The following is a 22800-nucleotide window of genomic DNA, read 5'->3' as shown; positions in this document are numbered from 1 at the left end:
ACATACCAGAATCTTTTGAAGACATAGAAGCAAAATCTAATCAGTCACAAACCAACTAGAGAACAAGTTTTTCAGTTCAGTTCAGACCCACAGTATAGTCAAAAACATGTTACAGCAATCTGATCAAGTTTCCAGTTCAACTACACTTCTAGACAAAAAAAAAAAAAAAAAAAAAACTTGTTCTCACTCAAGGAAATCACAGCTGGTCCCACACCATTACTGTTCTCAGATTTCAGCCCTACTGAACCCTTTTAGACTGATCACATACCACTTTAGATGTGTAAGGAGTATAAAAAAAAGACAGACTGACCATTCCCTCCAACAACAAAACAGATTTCACACAGTAACTTAGGTTCAATATGAGTAGAAGAAGAAAATAATCTACTGTCACAGCAGTTACATATCTGTAGCCTTGAAATAATGACACCTTTTTGGGCAAAGTAAGGATCACTTGATCCACATACAATGAGAGAAAATACTCTCACACCAGACGTAGGTCATTAGACCCACATAACCCATACATCTGGGTACAAAAAGGATCAGTTCGATCCACAAACTGAGGAAGAAAAAACTAAAAAGAACTCACGGCATTCGATTTTTTTTCCTGATAGTTTCTGGGCTCACGACCAAGAAAAAAGGAACAGTCTTGCAGTGAGCTTCCTCACACGTCCACCAGAGATCTTGTTCTTTGGTTCGACCACCAATAGACAGAAAAGGAAAGAAGCGCCGCCCTGGTCCTAAGATTGGATCTGTCGCTCTGATGCCATCTTTTCTTGGTGCTGAGATGGTGTGATTCCAGAACAGAGAGGAGAAAAGAAGGAGAAGGGAGAAAAGACAGAATTGAAAGAGGCAAAAGTCCACTGGCGGCACCAGTTTATTTGGTATATATACTAGGGCAACCATACATAAAAAATAAAAGAAAAAATTACAAAGGTGCCTTTGCGGTACTAAACTTAAAATAAGACTAAGTTATTTCAACATAGTACAAACTTGTTATCTGTTAGTAGCCTTACTAAAAGCCTGAATTGCTCTATGACCATTTTCCCTCATGGTAATATTTTTCAAGATCTAGTGTCCATGAGTATAATTAGGAGTGGTCATGAGGAAAATGGAATAATATCTTTTGGACATGCCTCCTGGTAAGAGTTCTCAATTGAATCATCTTGTCACTTGCAAACCTAAGCCCTCTAAGTCTGTTGATTGGGTGATTCTTTGGCATGCTTGTCATTTGACATGGTCATTTAACTTTCCATACTTCGAGTCAATTATTTCCGTTATATTTTCTTCTATTCAATTATCAGATTCACATTGTGAAAGTTTTCAATTAGCTATCATTTAGATAAACAATGTAGATGTTTGTTTATTTTAAGTAAGAAAAAAGATCAACATTTCGGTCTAGGATTATTCATTCTTATGTAAGGAGGCCTTACCATTTGCCTACTATAGATGGTAATCAATATTTCTTGTTATTTGTTGATAATTATTTCCATTGTTCATAGTTGTATTTAATCAGATCCAAAGATTAGGTTCCAAATTTAATTCATCAGTTTCATCATATTATACTTGCTCAATTTGATACTTGTATCAAAATATTCCATTCTGATAATGCTACAGAATATATTTAGGACCTCACTACTTATTCCTTGGAGTATGGGGTTATGAGTTCAACTATGATGTAGGAAAATTTTATAACCAATTAACCAGCATCATAATAGTGGTAATTATCAAGTCAGTTTTCATCGAAATTCATGGAGGGTTTTGATTGGTCAAAATCTTTGTGGTATCATGTCTCTGACATCATAGATTTTTCTTCGAGTTACTCAAGGATGACAACAAGGAGAGTTCAGAGACGGTTTTGCATACTCTAGACCCTCCCCAATTCCCCAAACCTTCCAACCCATATCCTCCCCCAACCCACAGGTTTTTAGAATCCAAACCCTCCCTATACATGAAAATGCAAAACCCTCCCCAACCTTACACTCCCTGCATTTGAGGTTGGGGGTAGGGGTCGGATTGACAGATTGAGTCCAAAACCAGCATCTAATTTCCTGTTATTTCCTATTATATATAAGAAATAAACAAGCAAAATAGCATTAACAAACGTAAAAATTTCCATTCATTTGATTGAAACATATAGAAAACAAATACATTATCAATTATACTTCAAATAAGATTCAAAACATCATTAAATTCAACACAACAAATAAGTTCATATCCCTTGGTATATTGCTAATTTAATTATAAGCACAAGGGTTGTTTTAGAAAATTCAATATACAGGCTGGAGAGGATTGGGTTTAGCCTACTATCATACCCTACCCATAACCGTATGGGTTATAGAATTCTAAAACCCATCCCCACCCCAAAATCCATTTTTCAGACAAAAAAAAATACCCAACCTAGCAAGTCAGGCACCCAACAAGTAGGGTGGAAATTTCCATCCCTAGTTATTCATCAGATTTTTCATGCCTATACTCCTCAACAAAATGGTATTTCTAAGAGGAAGAATAGGCATATTCTTGAGATAGTTAGGTACATTTTAGGGGGGATGCCATTGTTATTGCTATTTATTTTATTAACTATATGCCTTCTAAAATTCTTAGGCTTAAGATTCCTTTCCATTATATCATAATGGAGAAATGCTATATGTTCCTCTGAGAGTTTTTGGCTACACTTGTTATCTTCAAGTACTAGGTCCCCATAGTTCAAAGCTTGATCCCAAGTCTATTAGCTATACCATTCTAGGCTGTGCATTAACCAAAAAGGTGTATTGTTGCTTTGATTCTATCTTTGGATGAGAGTACGAGTCTATGGATGTCACCATTGATGACCTTCTGTCTTCCATTTCTTTTGCTTCTGGTGAGAGAGAGAGAGAAGGATAGACTTTTTTATCCTTCCCTTGCTCCTCTTCCTATTCCTATAACCAAGTTGCTACAGTATTACGTATTCATCTAGTCTTACCTCTCCTATTTTGAGTCCTCAGGAGTTATAGATGTATCAAAGGTGTAGGAGGGTTGTTGCAACTTAAGACATAGGCTCTTCCACCATCAATTATTACCAAGGATGACATATTCAAATGCACACCATATTGAGTTCTTATATTTTGATGTTCCAACTCCCAACAACCTTGAAGAAATGTAAATACCAAACTACTATAGATCATTATATTTCATACTATATTTTCTATGAATATTTGTTCCCTTCCTATAGATAATTTCTTGTAGCAATTTCTTCTTGCATTATTGGTCTATTCCTAGGTAAATGTCAAAAGCTTTATACAAACCTGAGTGGAAATCAACTATGCAAGTAAAAACAGATGCTTCGGTTGAGGAACCATACTTAGGAGATTGTTGATTGGTCAAGGGGAAGGAAACAATTGGTTGAAGATGGGTATTTTCAGTGAAGTACAATGTTGATGGTTCTATAAATATAAGGTGGGACCAATGGCTAAGAGGTATACCAAAACATATGGAGTGGGTTATTTAGAGATTTTTGTTCTTGTAGCCAAGATGAACTCAATTATATTTCTTTTATCTTTGGTAGCATTCTATTCTGAACATCTATATCAACTAAATATAAATAAATAAATAAATGGTGATTTGCATGAAGTGATCAATATGGAGCTTCCTCTTGGGTATCCGTGTGGATTATCTATATAACAAACCATATTTTGTTTATTAAGAGAAAGGGTACCTCTATCACTGCATTGATTGTATATGTTGATAAAATCGTTTTGACAGTGCATGGTATCATAGAGATGGGGGAATTGAAGAAGTTCATTGGCAATGAATTTGATATTAAAGACTTAGAAGTCAAATATTTCCTAGGTATTGAGGTAGCCTTATCCAAACATGGCGTGTTATTTCCTAGAGAGAGTATGTGCTGGTCATGTTGAAAGATACAGGTAAGTTTAGTGTTAAGCCTATATATGCACCTATAGATCCTAATCATAGATTTTCTACATCTAATGGTTAGTTGCTTTAAGATTGAGGCATGTTTCAAATTAATCAGCAGGTTGTTATACTTATGCATGACACAACATGATATTAGCTATGCTGTAAGTGTCATAAGTTGGTATATGCACTCACTTAGAGACACATTTGGCTGCAATAGAGAGCATCCTTGCATACTTGAAAGAACAACTTGGCAACGTCATTTTATATTCTAATCATGGCCAGATGAGGATAAAAGGATTTATATAATTAAATTAGGCAAGATTAGTGGATGACAAATGCTCCACATCTGGTTACTTTACTATAGTAGCTAGCAATCTTGTTTGATGAAGGAGCAAAAAGTAGTTAGTTGTTGCCAAGTCTAGTATTCAAGCTAGTATTAGGCTTTGCCACATTGAGTTTCAACTTTCAAAGATGTAGTAGGTTCAATCTTTACCATAAGAATTGGTTGCATCTTAGGACAGATATGTGCAGCTCTGTTGTGATAATCAAGTAGTCATAAGTATAGCTCATGTTGTAACATGTAGTGACCCTGTAAGGGCTTTTTTGGTTTTTTCCATGATATTTGCTATAAGCTGTTCCCCTAGGTACAAATATTAACTTAGGGCGTCACCAGCCTTACAGATAATACTGAACATTTTCTTTTTCTTCTTCTTCCCTCTCTCTTCCTTCTCTTCTCCTTTTCTCTTTTATTTCTGTCGATCTACATGGTATCAGAGCGCTGATCTGATCTGGGCACAACCTTCTCAGATCGATCTCTTCATCTGAGTTTTTTTTTTCTTTTTAATTAGAAGAGGACATGAAGACCTCATTGTGTTCTTCTTCTAGGCGTAACCTTCAGCCCTCGTTTAATTAGAAGAGGACGTGAAGACCTCATTGTGTTCTTCTTCTAGGCGTAACCTTCAGCCCTCGTTTAATTAGAAGAGGACGTGAAGGCCTCACCTGTGGTGGCAGCCGAATGCAGTAAGGAGTTTTCTCCTAATGGTTTTCTATGGACTGTAGGTCGTGGAAGCCAGGTATGGTACTGTTACATTCATATCAAGTGTATGACCACTGTGAATGTCACAGTTTTGAGGTTGTAGGGGCTGGTTGTCTCCTCCTATAAGCTGAAGTGATTCAGCTAAGGTTTATTGACATACAGTTCGAGTAAAACTATATTTGGAGCCTTTTTTGTCAAACTACAGAAGTACAAACCTTCTATCTCAGATTTCTTTTTGAAAAAAAATCAGCAGTAAAGTATGAGAAAAATGGCTACTGAGGATTCAGCAACCTCTGGCATTACTTCCCATCAAGGAAACCTAAATAGGGGAATGTACATCACAGCTAGGGGGAAGGGTGGTTACATAAGTGGAACAATAAAAGAACCGAAGTCCCAGACTGCTGAACATGATCGATGGAATCAAGGAAACAGCATGGTTGTTAGGTTCCATGCTACCTCATGTAAAGAAAAATTTCATATGGGCTGACACAGCTTGTGAAATTTGGGAACAAGCCAAGGTAACCTATTCTGAACAGAGGCACTTTGCCAAAATTTATCACCTTCAAGCAGAATCATCTACTTGTAAGCAAGGGGGACCGTAGCCTATCTACATATCATTCAGCCCTTACATCCGTTTGGAAGGAGTTGGACTATTATCAGACTATTGAGTGGAAGAATGATGAGGATTCACAGGCATACTGGCATACAAAAAACTTGTCTCTCATAAAAAAGTATTTGCATTCTTGCATGGGCTGAATCCTGCTTATGAGCCTCTTCGTGTGCAGATTTTAGGAAGCAAGGAACTTTCTTCAGTTCAGGAAGTAAATGCCCTAGTCCAATATGAAGACAGCTGGAAAAATCTAATGAATGTTTCTGAGGGGGAGCAACCTGTTGCCCTGGCCGCAAAAGGGGGTAACATCGGAATGAAAAAGGGAGAGTCAAGGAAAAGTGAGGACAAGGACAAACTGTGGTGCACACACAGCCAAAAGCCTAAACACACTTGAGAAACATGTTGGGAGTTAGTGGGGAAGCCCAAGTGGGCAACCAAGAATCAAGAAACTTCAAAGAAACCTCCTTAGAAGAAATTTACTTCTGCAAATCTGGCCGCACAAGATTACCATCCAAATAATTTGGCTACTGGATTTTCCCAAGAGCATCCTAGTGTTTCTAATCCCAAGGAAGACATCATTAACTCCTTCAGAGATCATTTGTGAAAGCTGAAGTGCTATAGCTAAAGCAGTAGAAGAGAAGAGAAGACCAAGAGATGTTGTGAATGTCGAACTGAACTAACCCACTCGACAGTACTATTATTTATATTAAGTTACAGTGTTACATGAAATGACTGGGATGCCCCTGATTAGTGATGGGACACCCAAACAACTTAAAACACTAAACATACTTAGGCCCATTAACACAGGCCCAATACATAACAACTTAAACTCAAATACAGGCTAATAAGAACTCTTATCAACCGAACCATCAATACATACAAAACCTTCAACCTAACACTCCCCCTCAAGCTAAGCATGCATGTCAATCATGTTTAGCTTGCCAAGAAGGTCCATGAACTTTGCTGCAGCCAACCCTTTAGTCAATACATCTGCAATTTGCATCTCATATGGAGTATAAGGAATGCAGAATTCTCCCGAGACTATTCTCTCTCTAACAAAATATCGATCAATCTCAATATGTTTTGTCCTGTCATGTTGCACAGGGTTATTTGCAATGTTGATGGCAGCCTTGTTGTTACAATATAGTCTGAGAGGACCCTCAGCTTTAATGCCAAGCTCATTAAGAAGGGTCCTGAGCCATAGGAGTTCAGCAACCCCGTGAGCCATAGCTCGATATTCTGCTTCCGCACTTGATCTAGCAACTACATTCTGCTTCTTACTGCGCCATGTGACCAGGTTCCCTCCCACAAATGTGCAATATCCTGAAGTTGATTTTCTGTCTCCAACAGAATCAGCCCAATCTGCATGAGTATAAGCTTCAATTTCAATTCTATTGTTTTTCCTGAATAGAATTCCCTTCCCTGGGCAAGTCTTCAAGTACCTGAGAATCCTTTCAACTGCTTTCATATGAGGGACCTTTGGAGAGTGCATGAATTGACTGACAACATGTACAACATAAGCAATATTTGGCCGAGTAAGAGATAAGTATATCAGCTTCCCTACCAATTTTTGGTATCTCTCTCTATCACAATAGTCCTCCCTTACTAATTCTTGTAGGCCATGATTCAGTTCTATTGGAGTATCTGCTGGCCTACACCCCATCATGCCTGTTTCCTCTAGGAGGTTAAAAACATACTTTTGTTGACATATGTAGATTCCTTCTCTTGACCTAGCAACTTCAATCCCAAGAAAATATCTCAAATGGCCCAAGTCTTTGATCTCAAATTCTAAAGCTAAAAACTCCTTCAATCTTTTTATTTCTTCCAAGTCATTCCCGGTAATTGCCATATCATTCACATAAACAATCAGTGCCGTAAGTTTGCTATCCTATCTCCTTATGAACAATGTATGATCTGCACCGCTCTGAGTGTACCCCACTTTCTTCATGGCCCCACAAAGCCTCTCAAACCATGCACGAGAAGACTGCTTCAAACCATATAATGCTTTCCTCAGTTTACACACCTTTCTACCAAAGTCATAGCCTGGTGAAGGTTCCATAAATACCTCTTCATGAAGATCACCATTTAGGAAGCATTTGTTGCTAGTGACAATAGAACCCGAATTGTGTTGAGCTTTGCTACTGAGGCAAAGGTTTCTTTGTAGTCAATTCCTTCTTTTTGAGTAAACCCCTTTGCCACAAGTCTGGCCTTGTACCTTTCAATGGACCCGTCCTCCCTGTGCTTTACAGTAAACACTCACTTGCACCCAACAGTGCCTTTCCCCTCTGGCAAATCCACTAATTCCCAAGTTATTGCTTTCATTTCTTCATTCATAGCTTCTTTCCACCTTGGATCAGACACTGCCTCTGAGTACCTAGAAGGAACACGTACAGAGGAAAGAGCGAACACAAAGGAGTGATAGGCAGGAGATAAATGTGAGTAGGAAACAAAATCAACAATGGGGTGCAGGGTGGTACAAGAACGGATAGGCTTACAGAGAGCAATAGGAAGATCCAAATCAGAAGTATGTAAGTCAGAATTACCCTGATTTACGGAGACAGATTGATCTGAGTCCAATTGGTTGCTGTCATGAGGCTAAGGGCCCTTTTTCCTTCTGTTGTATGTGAGTATCTCTTTCTGTTGCCTACTGGAGCCTTCAGGGACATCTACAACATTAGAAGTAACCAGCACAGTGGGAGCCTCACTAGGTTGACCTGGAATGCCACAACTAGGAGTAGCAGAAGAGGATGGAAGGCCTGAGGCAGATAGAGGGATAAAAAAGGAGGGAGAATGAGAATCCTCTTCCATCCCACTAGTCTCCCCCTGAAGAGGATTCTGAGAAGACTGAAAATAGGGTTGAGACTCAAAAAAGACCACATCTCTGGTGACATACTTTCTCTTGGAAACAGGATCATAATACTTGTACCCCTTCTATGTAGGAGAGTACCCCAAAAATATTCCCTTCGTAGCCTTAGGATCCAGTTTGGTCTTCTTTGGATCCTTCACATGTATGAAACATATACAGCCAAAGACCCGTGGAGGGAGAGGAAAGTCTGGAAGAGTGGGACACAAAACAGAGAAAGGGGTTTTCATACCCAATACCTTAGATAGCATCCGATTTATCAGATATGATGCAGTAAGTACAGCTTGAGACCAGTATTGCTTGGGAACTTTGTGTTGGAATAGTAAGGCTCGAGCTGTCTCCAATAAATGTCTATTCTTGTGCTCAGCAACCCCATTCTGCTGAGGGGCATTAGCACAGGATGATTGATGTAACATGTCAGCATCTTCCATGAATAAGTTCAAGGATTTTTCAAAATGTTCAGTAGCATTATCTAACCGGAATTGCTTAATCTTCTTATCAAACTGTGTTTCAATCATCTTTCAAAAATCTATAGTTATCCGTGGTACTTCATCCCGTCCTTTTAACAGATAGATCCATGTGCATCGAGAATAATGGTCAATAAAACTGATAAAGTAACGGAAGCCATCAATAGAAACAATGGGTGAAGGACCCCAAACATCAGAATGAACTAAATCAAAAGGAGCTCGAATTTCATTACTGGAAATTCGATAAATAGCTCTACATTGTTTTGACATTTGACATACTTCACAGAATAAACTCTGACTTGAAATGCCCTTAAACAATTCGAGAAACAACATTTCTAATGAAGAGAAAGACACATGACCTAGCCTAGCATGCCACATATGCAACCTAGCTATTGACTCCACACACTCCGGACTACTAACAGCAGATGCTTGTAAGGCTGAACCGATGTCTGCATCAAAATAGTAGAGGCCTCCATACTCATGACCGCTTCCAATCGTTCTCCTCGTCAATCTGTCCTAAAAGACACAATGAGTAGGAAAAAAGGTTATACTACAATTCAAATTTTTTGTAAGTTTTGAAACAGACAAAAGATTTGAGGTAAGATTGGGAACATGTAGAATTGATTTAAGAGAGAGGTCCTTGCTTAGGTCAATCACCCCCTTTCTAGAGATGGTAGAGAAAGACCCGTCAGTAACTCTCATCTTATCCTGACCAGACAACAAATGATATGAAGAGAATAAGGAAGACATATGTGTCATGTGGTCAGTTGCACCGGAATCAATAACCCAAGAAGTAGAGTCAATAGAACTAGTTGCACTAAAGGCAGAGACTATACCTGATTCGGCAAGAGAGGTGGAAGCAAAAGAATTATTGCTTAGACGGGCTAATGCCCGGCTAAGGACCTCTACCTCACTAGCAGTGAAGCCCAAAGCACCAGCTCCAGAGGAATCAGCAACCTGCCCCATAGGAGAAGAAGACACTGTTGGTATATTCTGTGAGTTGTCACCATTGTTGTTGGTGAAAAGATTCCCACTTGCCGCATGACCCTTCTATTGTTTCTTGTCCTTTCTCAATGCAGCTGGCTTCAGGTGAAGGACCCAACACTTTTCTTTTACATGTCTCTCACCACCACAATGAGTGCACTTAAGGTGCTTCTTGTCTGGATGTCTGTTTCCCTTAGTGAAGACCAGGGCTGAATGTTCTCCAAATTGTTCAGTTGGTTGAGTCTGAGAGTCAACTTGCATCTCCTTTCTCCTGAATTCTTCATTCCTCACCAGATAATAAACATGGTGTAACTCGGGCAATTCATCTCCCTAGAATTTGTGACCTTATACCCTCATACACTGGGTCCAGGCCAGCCAAGAACTTAAAGGCTTTGCTCTCTTCAATCTACTTATCATGTCTCTCCTTGTCCCTAGCATTTTCCCAGTCCAATATCAAGTGATGGTCAAGTTCTTCCCAAAGGCCTTCCAGAGTTGCAAAGTATGTTGCAACTGTCATATCCCATTGCCTTAAGGCCGCAATGTCTTGATTCAATCTGTAGATTCTAGCATTGTTTTTCTTATGTCCATAGGTCTTAGATACCTTTTTCCAAATCTTAGCTGCTGTAGGAAAGTGATGAACAGTCCTGGCAACCCGAGGAGTCATAGAGGCAAGCAACCATGACATAACTGTGGCATTCTCCTTGCGCCACACATCATACTCTGCACTGCCAACCTCAGGTTCCTTCTTGTTCCCATCTAAGTAGCCTATGAGATCACGAGAAGTAATAAAAAGCATTACAGGAACGGACCACTCCCTGAAGTTGTACTCATCCAGTAGCACACTTGTAATCTGCAAGCTGTGCAGATTAGGGTTTTCCAGATTTGAATACCTTGCAGCAGGTCTGTTGTCCCTAAAAGAAACCTCTCCGAATACTGAAGACATCTTGACTGCAGCCTCTGTGTAGATGGCACTGTTTAAGACTAGCCGAAATGATCACAGTGCTGAAAGAGAGACTAGTTGCAGAGTTGAAGAAGGTTCTAACAGCTCGCAACACTGTTTCAGACTTGTCGAGACTGTCACAGTTCCGAAGCAGTTCAGTTACAGCAACAAATGAGGGGTTCTGGACTGGTAACCGACCTGAAACTAAGGGCTCTCCACCACTGTGCTATGCGGAATTCACTTGAGTTTCGAGTACTGCAACTGTAAAGAGAGTTCTCCCAACTATGCTATGCAGACTTCACTTGAGCTTCGAGTACTGCAACTGTAGAGAGAGTTCTCCCCCTTACGGCTACTGCTAGGACTGTTGAAATCAGTCCTCAACTAGGTCTATCCTATACAAACCTCTCTTAGTAGCCGAATAGCTACTATCTACTAGAAACAATCTAGTAGGACATCAGCGTCTGGGTCTTACTTCCCTTGCGCCCTACAACCAAGGGAAAGCCTAGGTTCGAACCTTGTTTTGTTCTCCTACAACCCTAGGGTTTCACGGAAGGTGCTTAATGCTCTGATACCATGAAAGCTAAAGTGATGTAGCTTAAGCAGTAGAAGAGAGGAGAAGACCAAGAGATGCTGTGAATGTCGAACTGAACTAACCCACTCGACAGTACTATTATTTATATTAAAGTACAATATAATGTTACATGAAATGATTGGGATGCCCCTGATTAGTGATGGGACACCAGACAACTTAAAGCACTAAACAGACTTGGGCCCATTAACACAGGCCCAGTACATAACAACTTAAACTCAAATACAGGCTAATAAGAACTCTTATCAGCCGAACCATCAATACATACAAAACCTTCAACCTAACAATTTGGAACTGTATGGTAGGACTCTCAAGCAGATGGATAGGTCGGTTCCTACCCCCTCCACTTCATTTGCTTCTACATCAGGAAAAGGTGTTTCTACATTTCATGTGTGTACCTTTGCTCCCAAGTCACCTTAGATCATTGACTCAAGGGCATTGAACCATATGACTAGTAAGTCAAATTTATTTCAAACCTATACTCTTCTCTCTAGAAGGGATAAAGTGAGACTTGCTGATGGGTCTCTATCCACTATTGCTGGTTAGGGATCTGTATCCCTTCCTGATGGCCTTGTTTTACCCCATACCCTTCATGTTCCCAAACTTCCTATAAATTTATCATCAATAAGCAGTATTACTTAATCCTTAAACTGTTGTGTAACCTTTTTTCCTTATTCTTGTGTTTTCTAGGATTTAACCTCGGGGATGACGATTGGTAAAAGAGATATGGTTGACGACCTATACATTTTGGAGAATAAAGCTAGTCCTATGGCATCAGCTCCTATAAGTCTTATGAGTCAGTCTACAAAAAGTCGGTTGTGGTTGTGGCATAATCGCCTTGGTCATTTATCCTTTGAGTCTTTGAAAGTTATGTTCCCTGACTTGTCCACGTCTGTGTCTATCACTAGTTTACATTGTCAAACGTGTCAACTGAGTAAGCATTGTAGAACAACTTTTACATCAAATAATAAAAAATCTACTTTGCCTTTCTATGTTTTTTTTTTTTTCTTTTTTTTTTCTTTTTTTTTTTTTTTATGTTTAGGGCCTTGTAAATATACCTACTGAGAGTGGATACAAGTATTTTATCAGCTTCATTGATGATTATTCGAGATACACTTGGATATATCTTATGCATTCTAGAGAAGAAGCACCCAAGATTGTGGAAGACTTCCACCGCATGGTTTTCACTTAATTTCATGTTGAAGTTCGAATTTTCCAATCGGATAATGCGAAGGAATATTTCCATCATGACTTAGCTGAATTTTTCTCCTCTCATGGATCTCTTCATAGAAGCTTGTATGCCAAAACACCACAACGGAATGGTGTTGCCAAAAGGAAGAATAGACATCTTCTTGAAGCTGCCCACAGTATGATGCTTCACATGCAAGTTCCAAAACGTTTTTGGGTTGATGTTGTAATGGCCACAGCTTATGCTATCAATCGTATGCCATCATGCCTCTTGCAATACAAGGCCCCACATCAACTTCTTTCCCCTCAATCCCCTTTATTCTCTATTCCCCTGCATGTGTTTGGTTGTAAGTTTTTTGTTCATGATCTATCTCCAAACCAGGGTAAATTTAATCCTAAATCTGTTTTGTGTGTTTTCTTGGGTTATCCTTCTTCCCAAAAGGGATACAAATGCTTCGATACTGTCACTCATATATACTTTGTATCGATGGATGTGTACCTTTTTGAATTTGAATCCTTCTTCCAAGCCTCTCCTCAGGGGGAGAATAGTGTGAAGGAGGAGAGGCAAGCTCCTCAAATTTCTCTTCCCTTTATTCCTGACTCCTCTCCATTCCATGTCTTCTTGAGGCGCCGTAAGGGACAGCTGAATTCAAAGGCTGTGGAGCAGCTTGAGACTACACATCCAACACCGTCTAACTCCTTGAAGGAAAATCCAGGTACCCTTGTTCCTTTTGACATTACTGAACCTATTGCTATTGATGATTCTACTAATGATCTTGATGTCCCGATTGCTCATAGGAAAGGAGTTAGATCATGTACTACTAAGCATCCTATTGCCTAGTTCCTGTCCTATGAAAACATTACCCCCTCATTGATTGTGTCTCCAACTCTCCATTCCGAAAAGCGTTGCAAAGGCCCTATCTATACCTGAATGGACTGAGGCAATGAAGGAAGAAATTGGTTCTCTACACAAAAACAACACCTAAGAGTTGGTGAATCTTCCTAAAGGCAAGGAGACAATGAGGTGCAAATGGGTGTTGACAGTAAAGCACAGAGCAGATGGGTCGGTTGAGAGATATAAGGCCAGGTTGGTTGCAAAAGGGTATACACAGGTATATGGGGTCGATTATGCAGAAACATTTGCCCCAATTGCTAAAATAAACACTATTCGGATTATACTATCCTTGGTTGTTAACTTTGATTGGGAACTCCACTAACTGGACATAAAAAATGCGTTATTGAATGGAGATCTGGAAAAAGAAGTTTACATGATTCAACCTCCTGGGTTTATAGTACAAGGGTGTGAAGGGAAAGTTTGCAAACTAAAAAAATCTTTATATGGTTTGAAACAATCCCTAAGAGCCTGATTCAACAAATTTCACTTGGCTCTTCAGCAAATTGGGTTCAAACAATGCCAATATGACCATACCCTGTTTGTCAAAAGAATCCAGAAGAATGTTGTGGTATTGATTGTCTACGTTGATGCCATTGTGATTACTGGAAATTAGGACTCTAAGATTCAAAAGGTTAAAAAATCCCTTGCTATGCAGTTTAAGGTAAAAGATCTGGGACAACTACGTTATTTCCTTGGTATTGAGGTTGTTGGCTCAAAAAATGGCATCTTCATTTCCCAAAGGAAGTATGTCCTAGATCTCTTGTAGGACACTAGAAAGTTGACAGAAAAGCCTATAGAACCAGTGACAAATGTCAAGAAGTTTCAAAGGTTGGTAGGAACACTTCTCTACCTATCAATGACTCGGCCAGATATAGCCTATGTTGTTAGTGTTCTTAGTCAATTTATGCATGTATCAACATCCTCCCATTTAGAGACAGCTGAGAGAGTACTCAGATATCTAAAGAAATATCTAGGAACTAGGATACTTTTCAAGAAACACGGTCATATGCAAGTGGAAGTCTACATATATGCAGATTGGGCTAGAGCAGTTGACGATAGAAAATCAACTAGCGGATATTGTACCTTTGTTGGTGGAAACTTGGTCACTTGGAAAAGCAAAAACAAAGTGCAGTGGCCAGATCTAGTGCTGAGGTTGAGAATAGGACCATGGCACATGGAGTTTTTGAAGTACTATGGCTAAAGAATTTGATTGGAGAGTTGGGCTTCTCTGTTGATGGACCGATGTCTCTCTACTATGACAACAAGGCTGCCATTAATATTGCAGCCAATCCAGTTCTTCATGACAAGACCAAGCATATTGAAGTCGATAAGCATTTCATAAGGGAAAAACATGAAAAGGGGGAAGTTTGTACTCCTTAAATCAGCTCCAAGGAACAATTAGCTGATGTCCTGACAAAGGGTCTTTACTATTTGCAACATAATGAATTGTGTGACAAGTTGGGCATGATTGACATGTATGCTCCAACTTGAGGGGGAGTGCTGTAACATATAGCAGCACTGTAAGGGCATTTTTGGTTTTTTCTATGATATTTGTTATAAGCTGTCACCCTAAGTATAAATATTAACTTAGGACGCCACCAACCTTACAGATAATACAGAACATTTTCTTCTTCTTCTTCTTCCCTCTCTCTTCCTTCTCTTCTCCTTCTTTTCTCTTTTATTTCTGTCAATCTACAACTCATAATCTGGTTCAGCATACATAACCAAACACAGAGAATTTAGTAGGCACTTTATCAAAGAGCCTGTAGTTATAGGGCAAGTTTGTCTTCCCTGCGTTGGTATAGATGCCTAGATGGATAGCTAGGTAAATTGTTCAAATGAAGTCAACAAGGTAAAGCTTGATTATTATGTAGGCAAGGCTGTCAAGCTAGGAATGATTAGTTTATATGCTCGGCTTGAGGGGGAGTGCTAGAATATGGACTGTTTCTGTTCTTTTATTACTCCTGTATATGGATTGGGCTCTTGATAAGCTTTGTCATTTATTATAATTTTTATGCTTCTCATTGCTGTCAACCACTATGGGTAGATCAATCTTTTTAACTTTTATTGTAAAGGCTCTCTTATAATGAATAGAATGGGATATATGGCCCATTCAGTTTTGCTTCCCAAAATACAACTTCTTTCTCTCCTCCCTCCTCTTTTCAGCGCTATTACTAATTGGTTGTCTCTTGAATCAAATCAATTCTTTGATCAACTACTGCAACTAGATCAGAATCTCAGAAGTGTGCTTGCTAAAAGTAGTGCTGAAACTGAGTACAGAGCAATGGCACACGCTACTTGTGAGTTGATTTGGTTAAAGCGTCTCCTTCAGGAGATACACATTCCTATAGCTAACCTATAAAGCTATTTTGTGATAATCAAGCTACAAAACATATTGCCTTCAATCCATTTTTCCATGAGAGGACAAAGCATATAGAAGTTGACTGTCATTTCATGAGAGAGAAGGCAATAGGTTGCGATATAGTTACACCATACGTCAAATTAAAACCAACTAGCAGATCTCTTCACTAAGAGCTTGAGTTGAACTAGAACATGCCATATTTGTAACAAGTTAGAGCTCTATGATATATATGCTCCAGCTTGAGGGGTAGTGTTAAAGTAACAGTCTAGTTGGCAGGGGTATAATTGTCTTCCCATTTATATTTATTAGGATGCTTATTCTTTCTCTTACTGGGACTTAAATAATATTGTAATTTCACTTTAAGTTATGAAATAAAGTATAAGGGTCGACAGTTAGGGGAGTCCAATTCGAACTCTCTTATTGGAAAACCCTTCTCTTGTTCTCTTGTTCTCTTGTTCTCGTGTTCTCGTGTTCTCTTCTTCTCTTCTTCTCTCAGCCATACCCTTCTTCACTTTATCTTTATTTTTCCTCTTCTCTTATTGTGTCTATGGAAGATTACATGGTACCAGAGCACCTTTAATCAACCTGGACTGCTTTTGACGTCACAAGAAACCTTTCCATTGAGAGCACTCCCTCTCTACTTCGAATGAAGACTTCAGATCAAAAAGGACTGGTCGTTTTGGGGTTTAGTAGGTTTCCATGTCTCATATTTCAGTCATTGACAGTTTTTCGGTGGTTTCCTAGACTCCCTCTAATCTGCAGCCAGAAATGGGGTGTCTTTTTGGTGTAGGAGGTGTCCAGTTCTCTATCAATTGTGGTGATCAAGTGGTATGATGTGGTGTAACAGTAGCCTGATCGTGTGGCTATGAGGTTGTACTAGTGATTAAGGTAGGTGGTGTTTTTTTTATTGGTTTTTAGTGTTGAAAATTGGGTACAGTAGAATTCCATCTTTGCTTTTTTACAAGAGCTTTCTTGAGTAGTTGTTAGCAGTAGCATATTAATCAAGCAACTGGAGAAGTGAACAGTGTTCTCTTTTTTCCCTTTTGATCTCTTTGGCCTGATGGCTTCATCAAATAGTGGACTTAAATCAGTTCTAGCGTTACAGCAAGATTTTTTAAATTACCAATTGACTACAATCAAGCTTCATGGTACCACTTATCTACCATGGGCGAAATCAGTGGAAGTTTCATCTATTGGGAGAGGAAAACTGAAGTATATTAAGGAGGGACAACCTAAGAGTGGATCTGAAGGGTACAATGAGTGGGTACAAGAAAATTCCCAGATTATGATATCATTATTGAATATTATGGAGAATCACCTAAGTATTAATCTTATGTTCCTAGATACGGCTAAAGACATTTGGGATCGTGCAAAACAGATATACTCTAGACTGGACAACGTGACGAGAATCTGTCAATTATATCAGGAATATTTTACCCTCCAACAAGGTGATCAAACTGTAGAAGAATATTATTCGGCCTTGAAAAGTCTGAGGAATGAACTGAATGTATATCAGCCCCTACCCACTGACTTGAAGGTACAACAAGTACAGAGGAAACATTTAGATGTTGCTCAATTCTTATCTGGGTTGAAAACTGAGTTTGAACCAGTACAGGCTCAAATTCTAGGTAGTAGTGACTTTCCGTCACTCTTTGAGGTGTTATCCCGCATTAGGAGAGCTTCCAATCCACAAAATAAAAGCACACTCATATCAGAAAGACCTAGGATCCTTGAAATATTTCACAGGGGCAATCTTGAAATTTCACTTTAAGCTATGAAATAAAATTAAGGGTTGACAGTTAGGGGAGTCCAGTTCGAACTCTTTGACTGGAAAACCCTTCTACTCTTCTTCTTCCTTCTGATTCTCTCAACCCGACCCTTCTTCTACACTTTATCTTTCTTTTACTCTTCTTTTATTGCTGTCTATGGAACATTCATCAATCATCTTCTTTTATTGCTGTCAACAGTACAGTAGTAGAAACCATTCATCATTCTAGAACTATCCCAACTTATTTGCACAAAAGAAACCCAATATTCAATCATCTAAAAGTAAACCGTCAATATTTTTTACAGTCCCAGATAATACAAGGAAGACTATTACTTTAAATAAGATAAGATACAGCTAACGAGATACAGATTGTTTTATTCCAATTGTCAAGATTCTCAAATATAGTATAAACAAGAAGAGACCTCTGCAATGCATGGGCTGGTGATGCCCATGTTACATTCAGTTTCTCAACTGAATTGGTTGTAGGTGATCTTAAAAATCCCCATATTTAGTTTTGTATTTTAAAAAATTAAAAACACACACACACAAAATTCTAGAAGGGTTGGGAAGCAATAACGAGGAGTTTGACGTGGACAACTGCATTTTAGATCATAGTGTAGATTTCCATTTCGGGCCAATCCAACAGTCGTCCCAGAATGCCAATGAACATGTATTTTAGTTGTTCACTTGTTGTTTTTGCATTGTGATTTTAGAAACAACAATGGATGGATCCTACCTAATAAATTCCTTATGCCCAAAACCTAGCACTATTAGAACATTTTCACCCATTTGATCTTTAAAATATTTCTGTCAGCATTCTAGAAGCTCTATGGACCATCCAAATATAAAAGGAAAAAACTATAATTATATCATACGATCAGGCTGATTTTTTGGCATGCAGGGTCTCTTAGTCTAAAATACAAACAAAGATCAGAGATCAAGGGTCAAATGGTACAGTATGGACGGATCTTATTTCAGGTTGACTTGTTTCCTAGCATTTATCCACAGAAAATATATATATATATATATATATATATATATAGTCTAGAGGTGAAGACAAGAAGCCTGGACCAATCCACACCAAACTTTGTTCAATATTTCATTCAAAAAACTAAAGTAAAATGATCCCTGACTAAGCAACCAGCTCCATCAATTCCAAGGTTTGTTTCAGGGTCAGGGATAAAAGTTGAATTGAATAAAAAAAGGTTTCATGGGTTTCACCATCACTACAAGCAAACAGAAACCCTCCTTAAGCAACAGTTATTTGGGGCATGAAAGGAAATGAAGAAATACTTTAGAAGTGCTGATACATCACCTTCAAAATATCTTCCTCTCGATCAATGGGACTTTTGCAGTTGAACCCTACCATATTGGAAATTTGGTTATCATTCAAATTCTTTTTATAATTCTGCCCACGAACAATCTTGCAAACCTGAATGCATTTGAAGAAAGATTAGCAGGTAATTCACCCAGCAGAACAGAAGGTAAAAAAAAAAGTATGTTGAATATGCTGACCTCCATTGGCAGATAAATTGGCTTCTCATTACTCCCCACTTGCAAACAAGGAAGTGAAGTATGTTCAAGGATCACATTGTAGGTCTCTTTGAAATACTGAACAACATATTTAGGGGGGCCAGTGTCGCCAAATGGGAAACTATTGACAAATAGTTACCAACCGAAAGAAAGAAAAAGTAAGAAAGAAAATGAATTAATAACATATAAAATGCATTTCAGATAGAATATAGAGTAACCGATAGAATGGAAAGGTTAACCAGTAGCAACCATGGTGTAAAAATAACTTTGGAAAATAATTTCTTACCTAAGTTCTATAGTGGACTCTGATGTTATACCAGATATGCGATATCTCCTGCGAATGTTCCCTCTATGTGTAACTTCAATTTTCAAACCTATAAGAGCCTTCTTGATCTGTGAATTACTCCACAAGGCACTGATTAATACAAGTGATAAATGCAATTTTTTATCACTAACAAGAAAACAAAAAAAAACGAAAATACAATAAAAATGCAACATCAAATTGACCAAAATATGGAAACAGAAAACATACACCAAAATTTATTAAGCAATGAAAAAGAAAAAAATAAGTGTTTCAAAAACTTGAAATACTGCTACCACCAGAGTTCACTAGGAATCGATGAAGGTAAAAACCAAAGAGGGGATGAGAAAAATGCCAATTCGCTTTAAGCAAGGAGGTTAATTATCATAACAACAGCTGTAAACCAAAGCAAAAATACCTTCAGACGGTCAGCATCAGATAACGGTCTAGTTGAGGGATTCTTGTTCAATGTCTGATGCACAAAATCACAAACAGGCAAATCCTTGACAAAAACAGAACCTGACATGTCTGTGACAGAAAGAATCCTCTCAGAAAAGACAAAATTACTTGATTTATAATGAAGTGTCACCATTCCAAGGAAAAACAAGAAAATGATCACCTATATGGGCCAGTTGATCTCATAAGTTTGGTTTTCTTTACATCAAAACATGTCAATATAATCCAAGAACCCCAGAAATAGGCCAAGCACAATACAAAATAGCTAAGAAAAATTGGTCAAAAAATACTAGAAAATAGTTCACAATATATATGGATGTAATATCCATGAGAAGCACATTTATTAATGTGATAATGGTTGGATTAGTCCTTATTTGTTTGCAGTTGTCATGGGTGAACTGACTAAACATATTCAGAAAGAGGTCCCTTGGTGCCTGTTGTTTTCTGATAACAGGGTACTAATTGATGAAAATAATGAAGGATTAAATGCAAAATTAGGTTTATGGAGAGAAAGTATACTAAAAGGCTTGAACTCGTGTACAGTGGACCATCTACTGCAACTATAAGAAGTGATTTGTTACAAGTTGAAGGGGATAGAAAAGCTACAGGCAGACTAGAACAAACATGGGTTGAAGGCTCAAAACAGTAAGAAATGATTTAATCACTCATAATTTAACAATGCATATGGCACTGAACAGAATGGAATGGTGAAACAAGATTCATGTAGCCGACCCCATATGGTTGGAACAAGGCTTGGATGATAACAATATGATGTATGTATGTAAATATGTATATGTATGGATGCAGGTAAGAAAAAAGCCACATATGGATGGTAATATATGCACATACCAATATTTAGTGATAACCCCATCTCAGTTGATCTTAAACTCTGGTAGAAACCACACCAAGCTTCCAAACCATTATCAATTTCTTGTCTTCCTAATTCATCAGAATAAAATGATCACCTCAAGGGAGTATACCTACAATCAGTAATAGATAACATTTTCTCAATGTAGAGAACATGATAATGCTCTAAAAAGATGGAGGACACATCATAGAAATAACAGAGATTACTTGTTCATAGGTGTCTGGCGCAGAACAACATATAGTGCCTGAAGAACCACTTGAGACACATTACCATGCTTCCCTTTTATTAAATGATGCACATCAACACATGCAGCAAAGTTAATCAGAACCTTAAATTTCCTTTCTCGCCTGTATACAAGAAATGCAACATGATGAGAATCATGAGATATAGAAGGTAAAAACATACACATACTCCTACATGACAGACAATCAGAACAAAAGCAAAAACCAATTTGTACACAGCAGAGCAGAGTAACAACAATATGAAAGTGCTTTATGCAAGGACCTGGAACCTCCTCCACTTTCATCATCCTCATTTCTCAGTATGATCTCAAACTCTTTTGAAGTAAATGGAAGTGGACCGGCTGTATAAAGACTATGTTGACCGTCAAAAGCAGGCATCAAGCCTCCCAAATGGGAATGTTCATATAGTTTCACCAACTCTTTCATCACAGCTTGGTTAAGACTCACAGAAGTAATCTCAGGCTTCAACGAAACCTAATCAAAACCATTTTCATATTAATATTTAATTCAGATATCACCAAATCAAGACACTAGAAGATTTAATAAGGAATATTGAGCTCACACGATATTGATGAAGGTCTTTAACAGATAGCTGTACTAAGAAATGATTTGCCTTCACCATGCACTTCATCCCTAATTTACCCTTGCCAGGGCGCAGTGGGAACCTCACAGATTCACCTGATGGAACAGGGTCCACAAGTGCTTGAGTAGATGCTCCTTCTGATTGGACCGACAACTTCTGAATTTCCTGTTCCATTTGCAACAAGGGCAACTGAGATGAAGAAGCAGCGTGTGATGAGGATCCTGCAAGTTCTGCAGAAGGTTTTGGCTGGATGCAAGCCAGGGTTGCTTGGTGCAGATCAGGAGTTTCCGAATTGGAAATAGTTGCAGAAGAAGGGCCTCCACCATGGCCACCAGCACTGGCATCACCCATCTGTCTCCTTTTAGATTCAGCCATAGCAATACCTGAATGTTGAGCCAGCAGGCCTGTCTGTGACTGAGATCCAATAATTGGAGGCTGAGGGATAAATTCATCAAATTGCTGAGAGGCAACCTCACCACGTGATCGGTATCTACCATGCCTCTGATGATATCCCTGCCCACCACCTCGTCCCCGATGACCACCTTGGCCCAATGGACCCTGACGGGCCCGACCCCTTCTCCCTTGAAATCCTCTGCCTGCAGGTTGTGATGATGAGGCTGTCTCCACTGAGCGTTGGAACCCTATGCCTCCAGTAGCTCCACGTGACCCTGAAGTAGGATGCCCATCACCCTTGTTCCTCGCCATGATGATGACTGCACAGGAACATGAAGAAAAAAATAGACTATAACCAAAGAAACAAGTAAAAATGCATAATTCAAAATAAACATAAGCCCCAAAATGGAGAAGCATGCTTACAACCGAAACCATAAATAATTCAGTGCAATAAACTTTCGTATTGAGACAACAAAAACCCAATTTTACTGAAAACAACACATTTATGCACAGGAAAGATGAGATTCCCCAAGCACATAACAAAAGTAAAACCCTTAGACAAAGCATCAAAAAGATGAAACAGGAAAAACCACAGAAAAATTCAATCATATAAAACTGAAAAATGCAATAGTAAAAATAAGTGTACAAGAAATCCAGCAGGACAAACAAATAGTCTGCACAAAAATAACACATAAAAAAAGATAAATTAAGCATTCCATATCCATAATAATAAGATTTTAAATTAGAATCAGTGGAAACAACAAGGCATCAAAACAACTGAGAAAATGCATATTTACTTACTCTATGGACTCGCAACTGAGAAAGAGT

The 22800-nt window shown here is 38.6% G+C and overlaps 1 pseudogene across 1 annotated transcript in view; it reads right to left on the bottom strand.

The window, feature by feature from the left end:
* Positions 1-22800, bottom strand: part of LOC148855515 (protein argonaute 1B-like) — a 27863-nt pseudogene extending 5063 nt beyond the window's left edge. Inside the window, exons 1-9 of the transcript XR_016112922.1 lie at positions 22774-22800; positions 21559-22292; positions 21259-21470; positions 20961-21101; positions 20736-20866; positions 19849-19958; positions 19416-19522; positions 19112-19250; positions 18912-19028 (exon numbers count right to left, since the gene is read on the bottom strand). The product of XR_016112922.1 is annotated as a protein argonaute 1B-like (transcript). The remainder of the gene's footprint in view (positions 1-18911; positions 19029-19111; positions 19251-19415; positions 19523-19848; positions 19959-20735; positions 20867-20960; positions 21102-21258; positions 21471-21558; positions 22293-22773) is intronic.

The sequence above is a fragment of the Nelumbo lutea genome, chromosome 4 (genome assembly GCF_056320005.1).
Source record: "Nelumbo lutea isolate HS-2025 chromosome 4, American lotus-T2T, whole genome shotgun sequence".
Taxonomy (NCBI): domain Eukaryota; kingdom Viridiplantae; phylum Streptophyta; class Magnoliopsida; order Proteales; family Nelumbonaceae; genus Nelumbo; species Nelumbo lutea.
This window is presented reverse-complemented; position numbering and strand designations above follow the sequence as displayed.